The 21,661-nt window shown below is 38.2% G+C and overlaps 1 protein-coding gene across 2 annotated transcripts in view; it reads left to right on the forward strand.

The window, feature by feature from the left end:
- The first annotated feature begins 721 nt into the window (after positions 1 to 721).
- Positions 722 to 21,661, forward strand: part of daam2 (dishevelled associated activator of morphogenesis 2) — a 199,144-nt gene continuing 178,204 nt past the window's right edge. For both annotated transcript variants that reach the window (XM_022673199.2, XM_022673201.2), the window contains exon 1: positions 722 to 903. The gene's annotated coding sequence lies outside the window, so the exon portion shown is untranslated. The remainder of the gene's footprint in view (positions 904 to 21,661) is intronic.

Raw genomic sequence — 21,661 nt, forward strand, 5'->3', positions numbered from 1 at the left:
TTCGAATCCCGGTCATGCAGCTTGCCATCGGCTGCAGGAGCCCTGAGAGAGCACAACTGGCCTTGCTCTCTCTGTGTGGGTAGATGGCGCTCTTTCCCCTCATCATTCCAAGGGTGATGTCGATCAGATCAAGGCGTCTGTGAGCTGATGTATCGGAACCGAGTTGCGCTTTCCTCAGAGTGTGCTGGCTACTCAGCATTGTAGGAGGAGGCCTGGAATAGTTTTCTCAGCATCTTGAATGAAGGAGTTCCTGGAGGTGCTGAACAATAGTTGCTGCTTTTTCTTCATGCTGTGAAGCTCCAGCTCATCCCAAATAAATCACCTCAAATCATCAGGTTTAGATCAAGGGATCAATGTGGAGGACAAACACTTTTTTACTGTTTACTATGTAACTCCATATGTGTCCCTTAATAGTTTCCATGCCTTTAATATTCATCTACAATCTAGAAAATACATTAAATAAAGAAAAACATTGAATGAGAAGGTGTCCGAATGTTTAATTGGTACTGTATACTAGTGCTTCTCAAAAAATTTGAATATCATTGAATAGTAACTTTATTTCAGTAATTCTGTTTGAAATGTGAAACTCATATTATATAGATGCATATAAAGCTGTATCCAATAACAGCGTAGGAGGCGGGACGCTCTCGGCCAATCGCAGCGCAGTGGGCGGGGCCTCTGTGAATACGGGTGGAAGGTAATAATGAGTGTGGAGCTGAGCGCCTGTCCGCGTGCAGCAGCAGCAGCTCTGTCTCTCAGTCAGTCAGCGTTACTGAGGCTGGAGCACAGGTTTACACACACGCAGACACGCCGAGCCTCAGCGTTTCCCTCCTCTACTGACCGAGGATCATCATTAACGGATTAAACTCAGCACCATGATCCTGTCCTCCATCAAAACACTCGGTAAGTGTGAGATTTCTGCTGAAATAGGCGCGTTCAGGCTCTGCCTGCAGCCAGGCTGGAATAACCAGCCCAACGCTGGGGCTGCTTCTCATTCACCAACCTGATTTAACCAGAATTAAAAAGCTTTTATTTTATAAATCTGAATTTAATTTAATGTTTAAAACCACTACAGTGCTGATACATATGCGTAAATAGTTTTACAACCTATATTTTGTATTTTCATACATTGGGTTAATAATGAATGGGATGTTTGGCATGTTTATATATAATAATTCTTATGCATCATCATAATAATACTAAGCCTAGACAGTCATTGTTTTTTATTATTATTATTATTATTATTATTATTATTCATCCAAGTCTATCCATTTTACCCATTCACATACAGCTATAGCTACACTGAAAGGTGATTGATTGAGATAATTGATGATTTAGCATTGTGTGGTAAACATGTTGCCAGATATTTGTTTTATGTTTTTTTTTTTTTTTACGTTTGTGTGTGTTTTGTTTTTATGAATGTCACCCAAGGCTGCATTTAATTGCATTGAGATTCAGCTTTATATGTGTGTATTTGAGAAAAGGCACACACAGTTTTTAATGGCGATTATTATTATGTATGGTTGCACTGCTATAGTGTATTTGGAAGAGCGGTGCAGTCCTCGTAAGTGTGGCTAGAGGGCGCTGTTTCTCATTATATATTTTTTACATAGGGAAAATATCAGTATCAGCTTGTTTTGGATGGATTTTATTTAAATTTATTTAAATTTATATATATATATATATATATATATATATATATATATATATATATATATATATATATATATATATATATATATATATATATATACAGTATTAATCAAAAGTTTGGACATAACTTCTCATTTAATGTTTCTTTTTTTTTCTTTGTCTACACTGTAAATGAATGCTGAAGTGATCCAGACTATGAAGGAACACTTTATAAGGAATCATTTAGTAAAATTAAAAGCGTTCAACAAACCAAAATACTCTGTGGAAAAGATTTTTTGTGCTCTTATCTGGGGTTAAGCTGTTAACTTGCGGTTTCTGAGGCTGGTAACTCTGATAAACTTATCCTGTGCAACAGAGGAAACTCTGCTCTTGCCCTTCCTTTCTTGGGGGTGCTCCTGATGAGAGCCAGTTTCATCATAGGGTTTTTGATGGTCTTTTTGCAACTTGAGGATACGTTCAAAGTTCTTACGTTTTTTTTTGTATTGACTGACCTTCCTTTAGTTTTTTAAACTGGTACTGTGTATATGGCAACTATAACAAGATGAGTCATATACGAAAATGTTGTATATGGGCACATACCTATGTAAATATTGTTGCTGTCCTATGAAAAACACTTATCTCCATTTTTGTTGATTTTTAGTTTACTACATAATTTGAACAGACAAGCTGTCCCTTACACTGTGCCAAAATTTCTTGATGAACGGACCAATAGAAACTCTTCAGAAAGATCTGATATAAGCTTTTTTTAACATTGACTTCCATTGAAAGTTTAGAAGGTTTTTTTCTCTCTTCTGTAAAGCCGCTGTTTTAGAGAAGTGTTTTTTTATTGGACCGCGACAATATACATATAGATATATATACATAGTGCTGGACGATATGGCCAAAATTTATATCACGATATATTCCTTAAATTTCGGTCGATACGATATAATTTCGATATCGATAAATACTTTGAAGGCCTCAGAAAAAGAATCCCTGCAATCTCTGCAGCTTGCACTGCAAATTTAAATTATTATTTAACTGTGTATTTGCACTTTTTGTATCAATCTATCTAATGGAAATCTGTACCTACTACTGTATGAAAATGTTTTTTAAGTCTTTGAAACCTCCTTTCACAAAAACTTTAATACTTTAGAAATAAAAGTAGTCAAAATAAATCAATGCTCAATTTTATTTGCATATAGCAAAATAATAACATGACATCCCTGTCAAACATAAGCCTATATAACTATTACAAATAAAAATAACTTTAAATGACAAGAAGCAGAGCTTCTTATTCATTGTAAACAAATTTAACAGATTAAAACAAAAGTGTTTTAACTAGGATATAGAAGCCTTTATATACATAAAAGCAACAAGATTTTCCCGTCAAATAAACAAACCTATAGGATTTTTCAACTATAAATAACTTAGTGACAACATAATCTATTAAAGTGCTTCAGCCAGAATACAAGAGGTATTCAACATGATATCCACGTCAAATAAACAAACCTAAAGGATTCATAAACTTTAAATAACTTAGTTTCAACATAATCTATTAAAGTGCTTCAGTCAGTATAAGGAAAATATTGTATGTAGTGAAGATGCTTGAGGTGGTGGAACAGATTAGATGTATTAACGTTACGCTGCTTGTCGGCTCCACTCACCGGCACAATTTGCAGCAAAGAGCCGCGGCTGGGCGAGCGGAGGCGCGGATGAGCGAGCGGACCCGCGGCTGGGCGAGCGGAGCCGCGGATGAGCGAGCGGAGGCGCGGATGAGCGAGCGGACCCGCGGCTGGGCCAGCGGAGCCGCGGATGAGCGAGCGGACGAGCGAGCGGACGCGCGAATGGGCGAGCGAAACAGCGGCTGACCGAACAGAGTCTACCCTAGCCTTGGATCCGCTCGTCCCGGCTCCGTTTCGAGACATTTTAGATGCGTAGCGGAGCGGACCTGAACCTAACCTAGCCTAGCCTAGCCTAGCCATTTTAACCCAGCCTAGCCTAGCCTATCTGGCTACGTGCCTGTGTGATTGCGTCATCACGCACTGAGGTAGCACGGCTATGGGGGCTGAATGTGTTTGGCTCTGCGGCGAGCTGACGCCAGTAAAAAACGCCTGTCCGTGACAGATTCTGTACATAATACATATCGATATACCACAAAAGTGATATCACCGTTATTGAAACATTTCTTATCGCGATAAATACCGATATCGAATTATTGTCCAGGCCTATATATACATATGGCACTTTATGCCATATACAAATTCATTTGCATTTTGCTTTGTAGATAATTTATTGGCTGATTGCACTGTTTTAACCAACATGTTTATACCCTTTGTTTATCTATCTAGTCTCATGGGTGTCACATGTACTTAGATGTGTTGTTTTAAGCTACTTGATGCACTAATTATTTCAATGACATCAATAAAATATATATCATCATCCATCCTTAAAGACATCCATTGTAGAATGTTATTTGCATGATAACATATGATGATAAACTTTACTTACAATTGGTATTACCAAGTGCATGAGCATGCTGACTGGCATGGCCCAGCCAGATGACCAAGCATCACCAGTATAATCACCATCACTAAGCTGGTTGACCAGCATGTTTAATGAGCTCTAGTGTAGAGTTCAGTGGAGTTATAGTGGATGGAAAGAAACTGGTCTTGAACTGACTTTTTATATATAAAAAAGACCATTTTGATAAATGTATACAGTGTTTAGTGTTAAGGGCAACATGCTCTTCTTCTGCACTGACCTTATGGAATGAACCAATGTAATTTATATTAAACAACAACTGCTATTGTACAGACTGTACTAGTTGATTTAAATTGAATTTCAAATACTAGTTAATAGACATTAAGCAGGTTTAATGGTGCAAAATTGATTCTGATTGTCTCTGAATGCTATAAGCTGGCTGAAATCTGAAACCCAATACTATATGCATAATGGTGCGTTCAATAATAACACATTTATGTGTGTTTTAATGCAGAATGGTTGTTTATTTGCTTAATTTTACATGCTGGCAAAATAAAATAAAATTTTTGGCTTGTTCACAAGATTGGACGCTTTATATTTTATGTTTATTTTTTTCCCCCAATAGATTTTGCACTTTAGAAATTGAATTCAGTTTGTTTTTTAGTTTTAGTGTTTCTTCCTTGTCAATTCTATTTGTTTTTAGCACTTAGGTCAATAGAACAAGCCTGCATGCATGGACTCCTGTATCCTGTAGAGTAGGGTTGGTTCCATACACATCGCACTATTTTTGGGTTGAGCGCTGTGGTGGCGACATTACACCAAACATCTGGTAGTGCTTTCGCGCTGTTCCTCGAGGGATGCGGTTCCTCGGCTGCTGGGGAGTTGTAATGTATCTGACAAGCTTCTAACCTGTTCTCGTTCACAGTTCTGGAGCCCTGCTGAGCTACTGCTTCAAACAAGGTGCGCAGCATTAAAATATCCTAGCTAGACGGCTTGCTGGTGTTGAGTGGAAAAGCAGATCATGTGTCGATTCAGGGAGATTAAAAATGAGAAGGGGTGGTGGAGGGGCAGAGTTAGAAATGTGATTAGAGTTAAAAAGATTGGAGGGGCTTATATTGCAGAAATCACATTTTAATAAGACTTTGAGTAGGCTTATTCCTGACTTTTTCCAAATGATGTCAATGATGGAATTACGAGTATTAGCCTGCGTAAAGCATATTGTACACTATGGCCAGAGGTTTAAGAGTTCAAACCCTGGGTCATGGTGCTTCGACATCAGCAGCCGGAGCCCGAGAGAGGAGAATTGTTCATGATCTCTTTGGATGATTTGTGTACCCTGGCACCCTGACTCTCACAGTTATGCTGTCTGGCACAGGTGTCTAGTGTTGCCAACTCCTGCCAACTCAGTAAGGAAAGTAGCTATTGGCTGTCCTGAAAGTCGCTAGAAGTCTCTAAATGACGTCATCTCCTAATTTGCATAATGCATGTTTTTGAAGCTGTAAAGATTGTGAGAGAGAAAAAAAGTGAGTAAAAAAAACCCTAAATATGTTAGAAATGTTACAAATGAACTCTAACAAATGAACAACTTCTGTTGCTTTTTAAATTTTTTTTTTTTATTTTTACGTACATTACATAAATCAGTATTGTTAAATGTTATCATAAGAGTTAGCAGTTATTATTATGTATTCTTTTTTTCATTTTTTATTATTTTTTATTAAGTTTTCTTTAGTTTCAAAACTGTTAAAGACAAATTGTTCAATGATGAGCTAGCTAGCAAGATGTTAAGCTTTTCACAAAGAGGCACACGCTGTGAACGAGGTGAGTTCTGAGTTAAATGCTGTGATTTAACTGTGTGTTCATCTCAGAGTCTCCAAAAGTCTCAAATAACACCACACAAAGTCACTTTAGCCACTTAAAAAAAAAGTCACTAGAGGGTCTGAAAAGTCGCTAAATATAGTGACAAAGCTGATAAGTTGGCAACACTGCAGGTGTCTGTTAGCTGATGTATCAGTGCTGGGGATACAGCACTTTCCTCAGAGTTGGCTGGATGGATGCCCAGTAATGCTTCATTGAATCATTGATGCAGTTGGCTTGGAATAGTGGTGGAATCAGACTTCCATGAGTCCTGTGTTTTGGAGTGTTGAAAGTATTGCAAATGATGGTAAAGTCTATAGTAAACTTAATTGGGGGGACAAAATCAGGCAGTCAGTATCTGTCAGTAACTTGTGCTTTTGTCCAAAACTCTTTGAAACCATATATATTATTAGGGAAGCGTTTAATCAAAATTGCATTGCAATTGAAAAAAAAAGAAAAAAAAATCTAACAATTGAGCCACACTGACCCCACAGGATATTTTAGCAAAGACCCCTCTAGGTACTTTTTTTTACAAAATAACCAAACAAACTCTCCATCCAACACCAACACAGAGCACAGAGATGGGCTTAAGTGTTTTCCTAATGACTGTGCCCATCAGGGCCAGCAGACTGCTGACCAAGCAGGATGCAGAGGGGCCTGAGGAGGGGTACTGCCGGGAAACCGTACCCATGTATGCGGCGGGCATCGGGCAGTGCACGCGACTGCTGTGTGCCTGGCTCAGGGAGGGGGTGGCAGGAGGAAAGAGTGGGCCATTGTTCGTTGGAAGGCTCTGAAGTAAAGCACTTCTGGCCAGATGTTGTGCTTGGCGGTCCTCCTGCCTTGTGAGCAGGTAAGGTGAGAAGGCGGGTGAACTGGCTGGCTGGCTGGTTGGTCGGTTGGCGTCTGCAGCGGCAGTGGTGGCTGCATTTGTAGCTGGTCTGAACTGTGACTGTAGTGGGGTTTGCATATCCAATCCTAATTGGTTCATTTTGTCCGTTGACCATATATTGTAGCTTTAATAGAACATTCATGATTAGTCATTTATCAAACTTTTATCAAACTTTTTAGATGTAATCCTGGTTATAACCTGGTCCTTCAGGTGCTTGAATGTTGTCTCAAAGACAGGATCAGTATATAACCCGTGTTAAAGCATGACTTGGACAGGAACATATAAGAGAATGGGTGGTGTGGTACCTTGCATTGCACTGGTGCCCTGTTCAGTTGGTTTTCCTGTTTTGTGCCCATTGAAAGCTCTGTGCCTTTGCATATCCAAGACTAATTGATCCTCTAGATCATATCTAGAGGTAGATGTGGATAAGCATGTGAGGTTTGTACACCCATATGTCCAATCTCATATTCTTCTAATGAACACATTCGGCTTCTTGCACCTTTATTTCCAATAAAATATGGAATCTCTGGACTGGAAAAAACCTAGCCTATCTTGCTTCATACCAGACCAAGGCTAGATGAGTCCAGATCCCAGTGGAACTGTGTTCTCTGGAAGAATGGTGCTCCATCCAGTACATCATTTGTAGATTTACTAGAACATTCATGATTAGTCATGTATCAAACATTCTAAGTGTAATTAAGTAATATGTTCATAGCAAACTTCAGTGGCCTAAAAACTGACCTACAGCCAAACCAGTGCTCAACAGTGAAGCCCTGAGCTGTGAGACACCCAACAACAAGACCCACAAACATGCTGTGTGAAATTAGACCACAAACTATTCTGTGGCCACTCTGAGTGCCTGCTGTGCCAGTGAAAGGACCCCTATCTTCGTACCTAATAGTTTCTTTTCTCAGCCTCTTGTCAGTCTGGCCCATTCACTGCCGCAGAGTAGAGCTGTGGCTGTGTTAAATGAATGGACGTTGCTTGGCACAGGTTTTTGGAGGTCTGGGAGTAATTAGCAGTCAGCAGGGTTGTACAGTATATACAGTCTGTCTGCGCCGGTCTCCCCCAATCACTGGGCCTTGCTTAGGGTCCCCCCGTGTTCAGCTGGCCCACATTACCGCCAGGAGCAGCGCAGAGTTGAATGCGAAGGCAAAATGCGAAGGTTTATTAATGGATTCCAATGTGCTCTGCTAAAAAACACACTGGGAGCCTTTGTTTTCTGCGCTGACGCTCGACTATGTTTACGGCTACGTTTAGGGCTGTGCAGCTGCCCGCGGTGGGTTGCCGATAGAGTTGGCACAGGGTGTGGGCCTGGTGTTTAGAGTTCTGGCAGACTTGCCTGACATTGTTTGGGTTTATGTGCGTCGTGAAACACCTTGTAGCATTTACATTGTTAGCCCTCACATTGTTAAAGTAGACATAACAAAAACTGAGAAATCAGCCCTTTCTAAACCAATCGAGACACCTGCGGTAATTTAGTAAGTGCTTACCCTGTTCTAACTCAATGTAACATTTTGACACTCTTACAATAGCAGTTTTGGTAAAAAATGTTCCAAAAAAGTGTTTGGAACTGCAGATGTTGTCCGTTAGCCAATATCTGGTTCCTAAGGTCAGGATCTTTGGTTTCACACTAAGCTTTTAAGGGTCACATGTTCAACAAAGTGAAACAAACAAATATTCACGAAGAATAACTTTAAACATTAAAAACTAATGGAAGCTAATTGCCATTTTCAGTAGTCTTCATGCCTAAATCAACACCCACAGTTCCCTCATGTTAGCATGTTTAGCTGATATATGTTCTCAAGCAGACTACTAAGCAGGAAGCAGCTGCTAAGGTTTAGAAACATATTTGAGGAAAGATCTCCAGGGGTCTGGATTTTTGGGTCAGAACCTTGCTCAGAACCAGTCACTAAAGTCTAAAGGGTTTGGACTGCACTGTCTAAGCAAAACGTGGTAAATGAGTTTCCCATTCTGGTTGATTAGTTCTCTCTAGTAGACTTTAGGCAGCTTTTATAGTTTACAAGAGTATTTTTAAAAAGAGTTCCATGGATCTGGTGTTTCAGGTTTGATCTGCAGGTCTCTTCTATACAGGTCCTTCAGGTGCTGTAGTGTTGTCTCAAAGACAGGATCAATATATTACTTGTATATTACTTGTACTACTTGTAGACAAGTATTCCCAATGCTATGTGGACTGTCTGCAGTCTCTGCACTATCTTGCCTAATGCCAGACCAAGGCTAGAGTGGTCCAAATCCCAGTGGAACTGTGTTCTCTGGAAGGATGGTGCTCCATCCAGTATTTTAAGACATTAGTTGAGGAGTTGAGGGTGGATGAGGTGGAGTGGTGATTATCCAACATCCTTACAATCCTGTAATGGACTTTTTGTCCATTGACCATAAATTGAAGCTTTAATAGAACATTCATGATTAGTCATTTATCAAACTTTTATCAAATTTCTGGATGTACAGCCAAACCAGTGCTCAACAGTGAATTCCAGGTTATAACCTGGCTCTTCAGGTGCTCTAGTGTTGTCTTAAAGACAGGATCAGTATATCACTCATGTTAAAGCATGACTTGGACTTAAACATAAAAGAGAGTGGGTGGTGTGTTGCCATGTATTGGATTGGTGCCCTGTTCAGGTGGTATTCCTGTTTTGTGCTCATTGAAATCTCACACCAGACAGTTCTGTGAGAGAAGTGCAGAGGCATTTTTCACACTAGCTTTGGGTTCAGCATTACAGGACAGTAGTTTCTAGTCATTGGTCACCTATATTAACTTGATATGTCATGATTTATTCGCATTTTGGCTTCAGCTATATTCAGCTTTTCCACCTCATTCTAGCTTCAAAAAACTTTTTGCAGTATTTGGACTTTTTTTTTTCTTTTAAAAACTGCTTCTGTGTGTTATTATTGGCAGTATAAAGTATATGTAGCCTACGTTTATTTATGTCCTTTCTATCTATGACTAGGGCTGCAACGATTAGTCGATATAATCGACAATGTCGATTATTTTAATTAAATTTGACCACAAATTTCATTGCCGACTAAATGTTATTTGTTATTAGTACCACATTACACAAAGTGCTGGGAACAGAAATGCAATGGGAGATGGGTAAATGTGTTTCCAAAAGTGCCCAAACACAACAGATTACATATTTATTCACTAAATATCAGTTCTTTCCATGTTTAAACAACATCTAGACATTTTAATGCCTTTTAAATCTCATGTTTAGCTGTTTCTATTGTTTTTAGAGAGATCTGATTAACATCAGATTATTCGACTACCAAAATGATCATTAGTTGCATCACTTTATATATGACTATCATCATGGTTGATTTGTATCATCATGACTTCAGTCATAAAGATCTTTCAAACGAAAATTTTACAGGAAAAGGCTGACTCGTTCTAAAGGTTCAGTGCAGGGTAATGTAATTTCATTAGAGAGCGATGATGATGATGATGATGATGATGATGATGATGATGATGATATCTCAGTTGTGTCTCAGTGTGTGGTTAAAGGTCCTCTGTGTGTGCAGTAAGGGATTGAGACAGGTCTGAGGTGTTGGTACACTCTCTCTCTGTCAGCAGGAGCGAGGCGAGCGGGTTGGAGGCTGTGCTGAATGCAGGCTCAATGGTGTGAAGCAGCTTCTAGACATTCCAGTGAGGATGAGGGAGGAATGGTGAATGCTGTGTTTGTGGTGTTTGAGTGTTTGTGGCTCTTCTGGAAGTAGGTGTGAGCTCTCAGAGTCAAGTGTGGATTGTGGAGAGTTAATCTCACTCGAGATGATAATCCTCAGGCCAAAGGAAATGTTGATGGTAAACTCTACCAGTTTCACCTCGTATAAGAGCTGCTGCAGAGTGTTTGTGTGTTTTTCCCACGTTGAGCACAAACGGCACAGGGAAAATCAATTAGCCATTTTTCCATTTCCAGCTTTTTAATTAAGGCCTAGTAGAGACTTCACACCCAGTGGCTGGGGCAAGCAATTAAGCTGTAATGCAAAAAGCTGGTATGTTCAAAATAAGCAAAAAACTACACTAAAAAAAAGTATTCATTAGCTCAGTTATCATTTTGCTTTGACTCAGTTTAGTCGTAAATCTATAACATTTTAAGTTCATTCAACGTAACCCAGTCAAGTTGTCATTTAGATTTAACTCAATTTAATTTGTAAATACCGGTATATACAATTTTAAGTTTATTCAACATTGACTCAGTCAAAGCTAGATGATAACTTGAATCAGGTTAGTTTATTTAACTTAACTGAATTTTGTTCACCCAACAATATTAACTTCATTAACTCAACAGTTTGTTTTATTATTTTTTATAGAACTGCCAGGAGCCTTATGGGTAACACTGTGGAAAGAGCATTGACGTGTAGTATACTAAAAGTTGGTTCAAATCACTTATTTTTTTTATTGGCTCAATAGGTTTTCAGGTTTCAGGTTGAAGTTCTCTAAACTCATTTTATTGAGTTGTCAAGTTCAATTAACTTGATAATATTAGTTCTCCTGAATAAACCACAATCACTTTTTTAGAGTGTAGTATCTTAATAGTTTATCTATGGCTCAAGTATGTGTGAAAGAGTGTGAAATATAACATTCATTTTTTTATTGTATTGTATGCATTTTTATTATCGTGATACAGTAATCAAACCTGTGTGAGCACACTGTGCTCAAAATCATCCATACAATTTATCATTTGTAATTGACTGGAGTGCTGCAAGTTGTAAATTAAAATCAGTGTGGTTTGAAAGTGCCTTTAAAATAGTGGTGTGCTTCATTTGATGCTTTGTCTGAATCAAAATCACAGTAAATATTGGGTCTAGTTAAAATGTCCTTAAATATTGTTATATAATATTTTTTATCATATTATCCAGTTTTAGGCTCATTTAAAGAACAACTGAAGATTCATATGTTTCCAAAAAGTGAATTATTTTAAAGGTGTAACATGAGGTGTGTAACAGTATCCAGCCACTGAAACTAATTGAACTGATTAAACTAAATGATTTATGGTATTTTTTATGGTTGTTTGATATGAGTGGAAAATCTGAAGTGTGTTATTGCTGTTGGATATCCTGTAATTGATGTGAAAACTTTTGTGGTAAACTCTGCAAAGGTTTTTAGCACCAAAAGTAGTGAGATGCAGGCTTTCACTCTGGACCTCTGCCTCTCTCTGCCTCGCTCTACCTCCATGTGATTAAAAGGAATGATAATCTTACATTTCTAGCATTTATTAGAAATAAGTACCTTGTTTATGTACAAAGTTTGCTCTCATTTGGACTCTTTGATGTTAGTTTGACTGACTCACATTTAGAAGAGAAATTCTAGAGGTGTAAATTCTCACACTCTAGTGCGTATGATAGTGGTGGAACAGTCACGGTTTGTGGATGCATTCCTGCATCAGAACCAGTCTAACCTGCTGTTATTGAAGGAAATGGTTTTACTCAGTATCCAACTTCATTACAGCAGAACAAAAGTTCTGTCTGGGTGAGTGACGAGGAACGCCACAGACTAAAACATGACCTTGTCTGAATCTGTGAATCTTGTGTGTTCACACACTGAACATTCTGTGATTGGTAGCATAATCAAAGCTCTGTTGATAAAAGGGCGAATATTTGATTTACATTTAGGCCTGTCACAATAATTGTATTATCAGTTTATATACATACAATATATGGGCAGAACCTGGAGCTGGGCAATAAGACTATGTTTTATTGTAATATGATACAATTTCTTAGTATTTTGACAATATTATACTTTTTTTTAAGTATATCAAGGATGTCATCAGTGCTTATCGAACACTTCATTTACATGTTTGTAATGAAACTGTACATTTCATTACAAAGAGTGGATAAATTGGATGATGAATTTTAGTAATTGAATAGCAGTTTTTAAGAATTTAAAACTGCCGATTAATTCTTTTTTTTTTCTACAGGTTAAAATGTTGCGATAATTATTGTTTTTAAATATCACAATAATATAATATATTTGCCATATTGCCCATCTCTTGCGTGACCTCAATAATGCCCATTGTGTTTACTAGTATGAGTATGAGTACTAGTACAAGTATGAGACAATAGTTTATTATATATATATATATATATATATATATATATATATATATATATATATATATATATATATACACACACACACACACACACACACACACATATATTGAGTATTAGTATGAGACAATATTTTGTTTTATATATATATATATATATATATATATATATATATATATATATTTAATTCACTTTAATCACATTTTAATATTGCAGTTCCAGTGTGTGAATATTTCTACTACTGTAGTTAAAGTTTTTTTTTTTTGTAATATATACATGCAGTATAATTATTATATTTAATATTATATAATATTTATAAAATGGTCAATAGTATTGTTTTTCGTGATCATTACAGAGGATGGATACATTACATGATGAATTGGAATTTTAGTAATTAAATAGCAGTTTTTAAGAATTTACCACTGCTGATGGATTTTTCTGCAAGTTAAAACATTAAAATAATTATTGTGTATCAAATATATTTAAAATATCTTTAAATATCATAAATATAGCATATTTGCCAGCTTTAGCATGACCTCAATAATGCCCATTGTGTTAACTTGTGTTGTGAGAAGAGCTCATTAACAAGTATGAGACAGTAGTTTATTTGATATATATTATATTGTGTATTTACTTAAGATATTTAATCATTTTAAAATTCCAGTGTGTGAATATTCTTATTAATTAAAGGTTCGATGTTTTTTTTAAATGTAATGTGTAAATGCATTATTATTCTTATATTTGTTATATATTCCATAATATTAAAAAATTGGTCAATAGTATTGTTTATTATACTCGTTTCTAGAATAATATCTTGTCCAAGAAAATTAAATTAAATTAAATCCGTTAAATTAAGGAAATTGTTCACCACAGATGTCTGTTCAGCTCCTACATTAGGACGATTTCCTTCCAACCAGTCTTACAGAGCCGCCGCCCACTTCCTAACCCAACTGTAGTCATATCTGTCTGTCTGTCTGTCTTTCTGTTTTACCTGTTCTTTGTTCATTTAATGGAGCACCATCCTGCCAGTGCATGAGGCAGTGAGGAGATTGAAGCTGGAGGAGGGATGGAGGAGGGTCAGCTTGAATATTCTTCAGAGGTTTTGTGTTTGATAGTGCTGGATGGGTTCTGGGAAACACCTGAGTGTAGAGAGGAGGAAGTACAGCATGGAAGGAATGCTCCAGTACGCCAACCACAGCTGGCACGTGGTCAGGACTGGCACTATCCGAGCATGGCGAGGTGATTTCCATGGCAGCGCTGGAGTTATGCAGGCTTTCTCGCAGGCTCATTCATGCATTCACACTCACACACAAGCTCACAACCTGTTGAGGGACATGTCAGTTCTGAAGCTATAAATATAGAAATATATATATAGATCAATTTTCCACTGTGACCCAAATATAAATTCAGTTTGGCCTGAACCGTAAACTTGGATTGGTCTTTTCTTCAGTGGGTTCGGACCTGATGTCTTCATTCTGCTTTCTGAAAAGATTTCTCTTATGTTCAGTGAAGAAAAAGAAAAGTTCAATTTTCCTATCTCCATTTATCATTCTAATGACTAGGACTCGGCAATACGACAAAAAAAAAAAAAATCAAATTAAGTTGTTGACTGTTTATTTACACAATTCTTACAGAACAAAATGACAGACATGCTGTCTTGTAGGGCTGCAACGATTATTTATATTAATTCAACAACTATTGAAGTGTGTCTAATACTAATTTTGTCAATTAATTTTTAGTTGTTATAACAGTTACACAAAGTGCTGGGAACAGAAGCGCAATGGGAGGTGGGTAAATTGTTTACTCACACAGTTTACACTCAACTTAGTCTTCGTCTGTGTCTCCAAAAGTGCCCAAACTCAACAGATTACATATTTAATCACTAAATATCAGTACTTTCCATGATTAAACATCATCTAGACTTTTAAATTCATTTTAAATCCCATGGTCAGCTTTTTCTATCATTTATCATTCTGTTATTCTGAATGTAATGTGTAAAGTTCATTTTAGAATGAATTTCTTTGCATTATTATCAGTGCATGGATTGCAGCCAGTTCAAGAATCTTGTAGCATAATCTACGTGTATATCTGGTCCCGCCCCCACATCGACTGGATTGATTAAACTCCTGCTTCCTTCAATAATAATTCAATTCTGTGCCGCGATGCAAGACTTCTAATACAGTGCCATGTAGTAGTGCCCAGATAATTGCTTAACTTTTCTACAGATATCACATTAGCTGAGGTAACTTAGCCTTAGTTGACATCTATCTGTTTGTTTGCCAAAATTCTCACTCACATCACTTGAGTAGCAGTGCTGAGGAAAATGCATAACTAGAATAGCACTGCTGAGGTAAATGTATTGCGATTTGTTGGTTTGTCGGGTAGAATATTAAAAATTATATTGTTTTTGCGACATTTTTGCACAGCACTGTATTCAGCTGTGTCTCATACCGCAAAAAAAATCCCATACACATCGTTTATGTATATCGTCGCTGTCCAATGAAAAACACATCTCCATTTTTGTTGATTTTTAGTTTACTACATAATTTGAAGAGACAAACTGTCCCTTACACTGTGCCCAAATTTCTTGATGAACAGACCAATAGAAACTCTTCAAAATGACCTGAAATAAACTCTTTTTACATTGACTTCAATTGAAAGTTTACAAGGTTTTTTCTCTCTCCTGTAAAGTTGCTGTTTTGAAGATAAGTGTTTTTCATTGGACAGCGACGATATGTATGTTATTTTATCGTATGTCATATTCATAATGTATATCGCTCAGCCGTACTCATGGCTTAATTTTCTACTGTAGTTTATAAGGAACAGGAAGCTGACGTTCAGACCAGTAGAAGCGCTATGTAATCCTCCGGTTGAATCATGGCTGCATTCCTATAGCCAGACACCGAATATTATAATAACTGGCTGGAGAGCTATTTTCACTCCCAAGCCGTTTCTTTCTTTCCAGCACTTAAAAACACAATGTTTCATTGTTTTCTTCCAGAGCCGCTCGAGCGCAGTGTTCGTAGCACGGAGAACCTTTTCCTGCTGCCCGGCTCTGTGTAGGAAACAAAAGAGTGCTGCCTTGACTACCTGCAAGCTTCATTTTTTGGCACAGCCACTTTACTCTCGAAGCGAAAGCTTCAATGAATGTAGGTCATTGGCGTGGGACGGTGGCCAATAGTAGGCCATTGAGGATGTTGACTAAGATAACCCCAGATCAGAAAGTTGGGACAGTGTGGAAATTACAAATATAAAACACTGTTTCTTACATTAATTCTTACACTTATTTGATTGCAGACAGTATGAACCCAAGCTATTTCATGTTTAGTTTGGTCAACTTCATTTGTAATAATTTGTTAATATACTGTACATCCATTCCTGCATTTTAGATTTGCAACACATTTCAACAAATGTTCAGATCATAAAAGGTGATGTCAACAGGTGATTATAAGCATGATTTGGAATAAGAGCAGAATCCACAAGTGTTTGAGGAGCAAAGAAGCACTATAGATCTGCAAGTTTGTAACAAATATGGAGATGGTCATTGCTGCAGAACCACAAGTCCTGGAGGTGGGGCTGGATCTGATTAAACTCCTCCTACTTTGTGTTTTCATTGGTCTGAAGCAGATTAGACTCTATACCTAACCCTAACCCTTGGACTTATGGGAGGAGTTGGATCAGATCCAGCCACACCCCCTGGACTTGTGGTTCTGGAGCAAGTGGTATTTGCAAAAATATGAAAAAATAATTTATATGTTTTAAAACTTTTGGAAGGGATTTGCATAGTTCTGTCTCTACACAGCATAATATCATTATATACCATATTTTTTGTACTATGAGGAGCACTATCGATAAACGTCTATTTTCTGGTCTGTTTTCATACATATGGCGCACTGGATTATAAGGTGCATTTTGCAATGCAACGCTGGTAACTAGTAGTAGGAACAGGGGTGTCGTCAGGGATGTTTTCCTTCTAAATTTAACAGTTCTCGCCCCTGGCTAGCACTCAGCACGGTTAGCGGCTAATGCTAGTGCTGCCTTTGGCCGTCCGAAGGGGAGTATTATCGGCCTGTAGGCTGCTGGCTGCTAGCTGGGGTTAGCAGCAGCCTACAGGCCGAAAATATTCACCTTCGGACGGCCAAAGAGCTAGCGCTCAGCGCGGTTAGCGGCTAATGCTAATGCTGCTCCAGCAGTGCTATCCAGAGTTAGCAGCAGGCTACAGGCTGATCATACTCACCTCTGAACAGCCAGAGAGCTAGTGCTTCATTAGCAGCTAATGCTAATACTGCTGAGTACGCTGTACTTCAGTGGAGTGGATTTACTGCTTCTCACAACCTGACAGGTAGAATTTATACATAAGGCTCACCAGATTATAAGACGCACTGGTGATTTTTGGGAAAATAAAAGATTTTAAGTTCGACTTATTGTGCGAAAAATACGGTAATTAAATCATGCAAGCAATCTGGCGCAATTTCAGTACGCCTAAGCTAAATATATGCGTGATCACTTATCCTTCAGAAAATGTGGTATACAAAAAAAACACCATTCTACAATAGCTAATAGAACCACATGCGGACCACAAGGGATTAATTTGCCAAACCTTTGCAGTCACTACAGTACAATATAATACAATACATATTATATATTATTATTATTATATCGTGACACAGAAATACCATGATATTAAAAATCCATATCGTGATAATAGGGCTGTTCTGTTTTAAAATTAGTCTGTTATTCACTGTGACGCTTTAGGTGTATTTATTGTATAATTATTTTAGTTTGTAGTTTATATGCATGCACTAAATATTCTGCAATATGTTTAGCTGCATTATATTATTATTGTGTATTTTGCCACATTATGATTATGCTGTTATACTATTATACTTTATTCCTGAAATTAATTAATTATTTTAGTTTTCCTATATCGCCAAGTATATCGTTATCGCAAAAACACCCTGAAATATCGTGATATTATTTTAGAGCCATATTGCCCACCCCTAACCTTAAGCCCCAGGTCTGCACTCAGAAAGCTGTCTGTAATCATTATCTCTGGTCATTGGTAGCAGGTGCACTTGTTCTTCATGTTCTTCACAAAACGATGGGTTTGTGAATCATTAAGCCATCAGTAGGGATGATTTAGTGCTGCTAAAATGGCCTGTGTGATTTCTCCTCATCTGTTCTGCCTAACCTGGCCTACCCCCCCACCCTCCGGCCTCAATAAGATGCTTGTTTCGGTCCCCCAGCCTCCCTCACAGTCACAGACAATTAGCCCCCGTCAAAACAGGCCACATGACTGGGCATGAAGCTAGAGGGGCACCTCTTGTCACCCCCCTTCTTGACTAATGTTACCCCAAGCTACTGGAAGGAAGGGGAGGGTGGAAAAGGCTGGACATTTATTTTGTGTGCTGCTTGAGCTCAGCACAAAGCTGTTCTTTCACTGGGGAACTGGGGCACATATGGAAACATTTTTTTTTTCTGCTTTCCTCCTCCCCTTCCTCCAGACCTGAGTTTTCCCTCTTACCTAAAACTACCTTCTACTGCTTCTGTCGTGCAGCTCTGGAGATGTGCTTCTGCTGAACCTGAGAGAGATGCTCTGCACAAAACCAGAGCATGCACAGCCTATACTACATAATAGGACTGCACAATATGTTACATATTTCCTAAATCAATTCTGATTCACAAGATTTCAATTGTTGGACTTTGGAAATTTCACACTAGACCTCAAGCAGTTTGGACTGTGTTTCTCTCCACTCTTCCTCCAGATTCTGCTCCCTTGATTTACAAATGAAATGTAAAATTTACTGATGATCAGTGATGGTTTGGAGAGACATGTCATCTGCTGGTGTTGATCCACTGTGTTTTATTATCAAGTCTAAAATCAGTGCAGTTTTGTTTTCCCACAAAATCTTACAGCACTTCATGCTTCCCTTTGCTGACAACGTTTATGGAGGTGCGGATTTCATTTTCCAGCAGGACTTGGCACACTGCCCACACTGCCCACACTGCCCACACTACCAAAAGTACCAATTTGTCTGATATAATATTCAAATTTTCTGAGACACTGATTTTTGGGTTTTTATTGGCTGTGAGCCATAATCATCAACAATAAAATAAATAAACACTTAAAATAGAGCACTGTGTGTAATGCATCTATGTAATGTTTGGGATTCACATTTTTTAGATGCACTAGTAATTAGCCAGATGACAAAAAATATATTTTATTTGCAATACACTGTATTTTAGGATCTCCTAAAACATTTTTTACTGAATAAAGTTGTTTGGTGAAAGTCTCCTAGAATTCTAAGCTATATACACTATTTACAGGGCACTGTTGTTTAATGTATTCGAGCTGAGCACAACGGGCAGCACACTATAGGCTTCTGTAGCCTGGCAGTGGCAGTGTGTGATGTACACTACTGAACGTAACTAATGTGATGTGATGTATCTATGTTTGGCCAGGGATTGTACGACATCATAAGTCTAATTTCTGCCACTAGTGTTGAAACCTTCATAGACTGTTCCCACGTCATTTGCAGTAGAAGAGAGATGTGTCTGATCCAGCTCCTTTGTGGGATTCCAGATGTGTTCAGTAGACTTACGCTCCATTAAGGCCTGGCAGATGGGAAATGGAGGATGAAATGGGTTGTTGCCTCTCAATGACCCCGTTGCTTATGGGTCCAGGAAACCTGGTGGTATTAAGACACAGGGCCCTTCATGTCATGTCAGCTTGTCCACCAGCCTTGGACATCTGGGCTTTCTGTGTGGGAAAGAAGTTGTAATGTATACTTATGCAAGCCACCATATGTCACAAATTTCCTAAATTAGTTAAGATTCATAAGATTTCAGTTTGATTTTCAAATGATCATACTTTGACCGATACAGTTAGGAATATTTCAGTTACAATCACAGGTTTGGTTTGGATATGAAAGCTCAACCTACCATTAATACAAATATTAGTTAGGCTAATCCTAATGTATGCATTTAAATTTTTGGCAGCGTTTTTATTAATTTTGCATTAAAACCTACCTACTATAATACCTGTGTTACATTTAAAATATGCAGAATAATCTCAGCTCTCTCAATAATGTTGTCTGGTATGACCTAGAGTAGATGTGATTCAAAAACAAGTGTGACTTTTTCTTGTGAAATGTATGAATTTAATAGTATATAAATAATTTTAATTTTCTCCTGTTTTTCTCCCAATTTATCTGGCCAAATGTCCCATCCCCCCATTACTGGTTTCCACCACCACCTGTTTCCAAATATCCAGCGCACTTGGAGGAAAGCGCAGCGACTCATTTTCAATACATCAGCTCACAGATGCCTTGTGCTGATCGACATCACCCTTTGGAGTGATGAGGGGGAAAGAGCACCATCTACCCTCCCAGAGAGAGCAACGCCAAATGTTCCCTCTTGGGTCTCTAGTAGCTGATGACAAGCCGCATGACTGGGATTCGGACTGACGACACTTCTTCTGTACAAACAAACCACAAGAAAACTAGTTGTGATATTTATATTAGTTGTATAGTAAATTTTAGATATCAAGCATGAATTCAGATATGAAGTAAAACAGAAGTCTCTGAGGATGACATGTTCTTTAAATGATCATCTGAGGGTTCACATTTTTTTGCTGGACTCCGCTAGTCCCAGAGATGGATGTTTTATGAGCGCAATCGCCCTCCCCCAGCGTACAGGGTCCCAAAACTGCCCTGCACAGCTCATTGTTTATTTGTTTGATTGTGGGAAAATTCTTGGAATGGTCGTGAGAGAGCATTTCCCAGGGGCTCCGGCCCGCAGTGGCCTTGGGTCCTGCTTCTCTCAGAAGTCCCGCTGGGTGGCAGGACAGGCCGAATTCAGCTCTGCAGACCCCAAGAAAGGCCCTCTTGATTCTTGGCTACTGGAAGCCCTTTGGCTTTTTAGCACCACCACTTGCTTTGGCAATCTGGCATAAAGTGTCTTGGCCCCTGGAAAATCTACTCAGTCTGATGCCCAAAGCATCCAGGTGATAACCCTGGTGATATAAAGACACATAGCCTTTATGTCAGCTTGTCCACCTGCTTTGGACACCTGTGGCATCTATGTGAGAGATAAGAGAACAAATAACAACTAGCCTAATAGCCTAGCTTTTTTTTTTTTTTTTTTTTTTAGCAAATTGTGTTGGACACCAAAGTTAAAAAAATAAATAAGATGGGTATAGTAAGCTGGGGATAAAACAAACTGAAAACAAGCAGATAGGAACTGAAAACATGGTAACACTTTACTTGAATGGTCCATTTGATGGCCTAATTGAGGCTGAGGTGACGTTCAACTAGCATTAAACTGCATGTCTATTAAATGTAATTGAACTGAAAAGTGAAAGTAAATGATTCTCTATTGAATGTAACCCTACACCCAACTGTAATCTAAACTCTAATCTTACTCTAATCTGAATTAGAGTGGTTTAGTGATTTTAACTTTAGGTTACGGTTAGTGTTGGTGTTAAATTTTAGGATTGATTTAATGTTTCAATCCTTTACATTTAACATAGGGTTAAGTTGCATTTAAGACATTCATTTGAATGTTAGGTCAATGTTAGCATCAACAAAGCCATAAAATGGACCATCCAAGTAAAGTGTTACCAAAAACATGTCCTTAAATGATCTTCTGAGTGTCTACAGTTCACGCTATCAGAGGCACACTTCTAGTGCTGCAGCTCAGCCAATCAGCTCTACCTCCTGCCCTACCTCTAAACCC

The sequence above is a fragment of the Astyanax mexicanus genome, chromosome 14, assembly GCF_023375975.1.
Source record: "Astyanax mexicanus isolate ESR-SI-001 chromosome 14, AstMex3_surface, whole genome shotgun sequence".
Taxonomy (NCBI): domain Eukaryota; kingdom Metazoa; phylum Chordata; class Actinopteri; order Characiformes; family Acestrorhamphidae; genus Astyanax; species Astyanax mexicanus.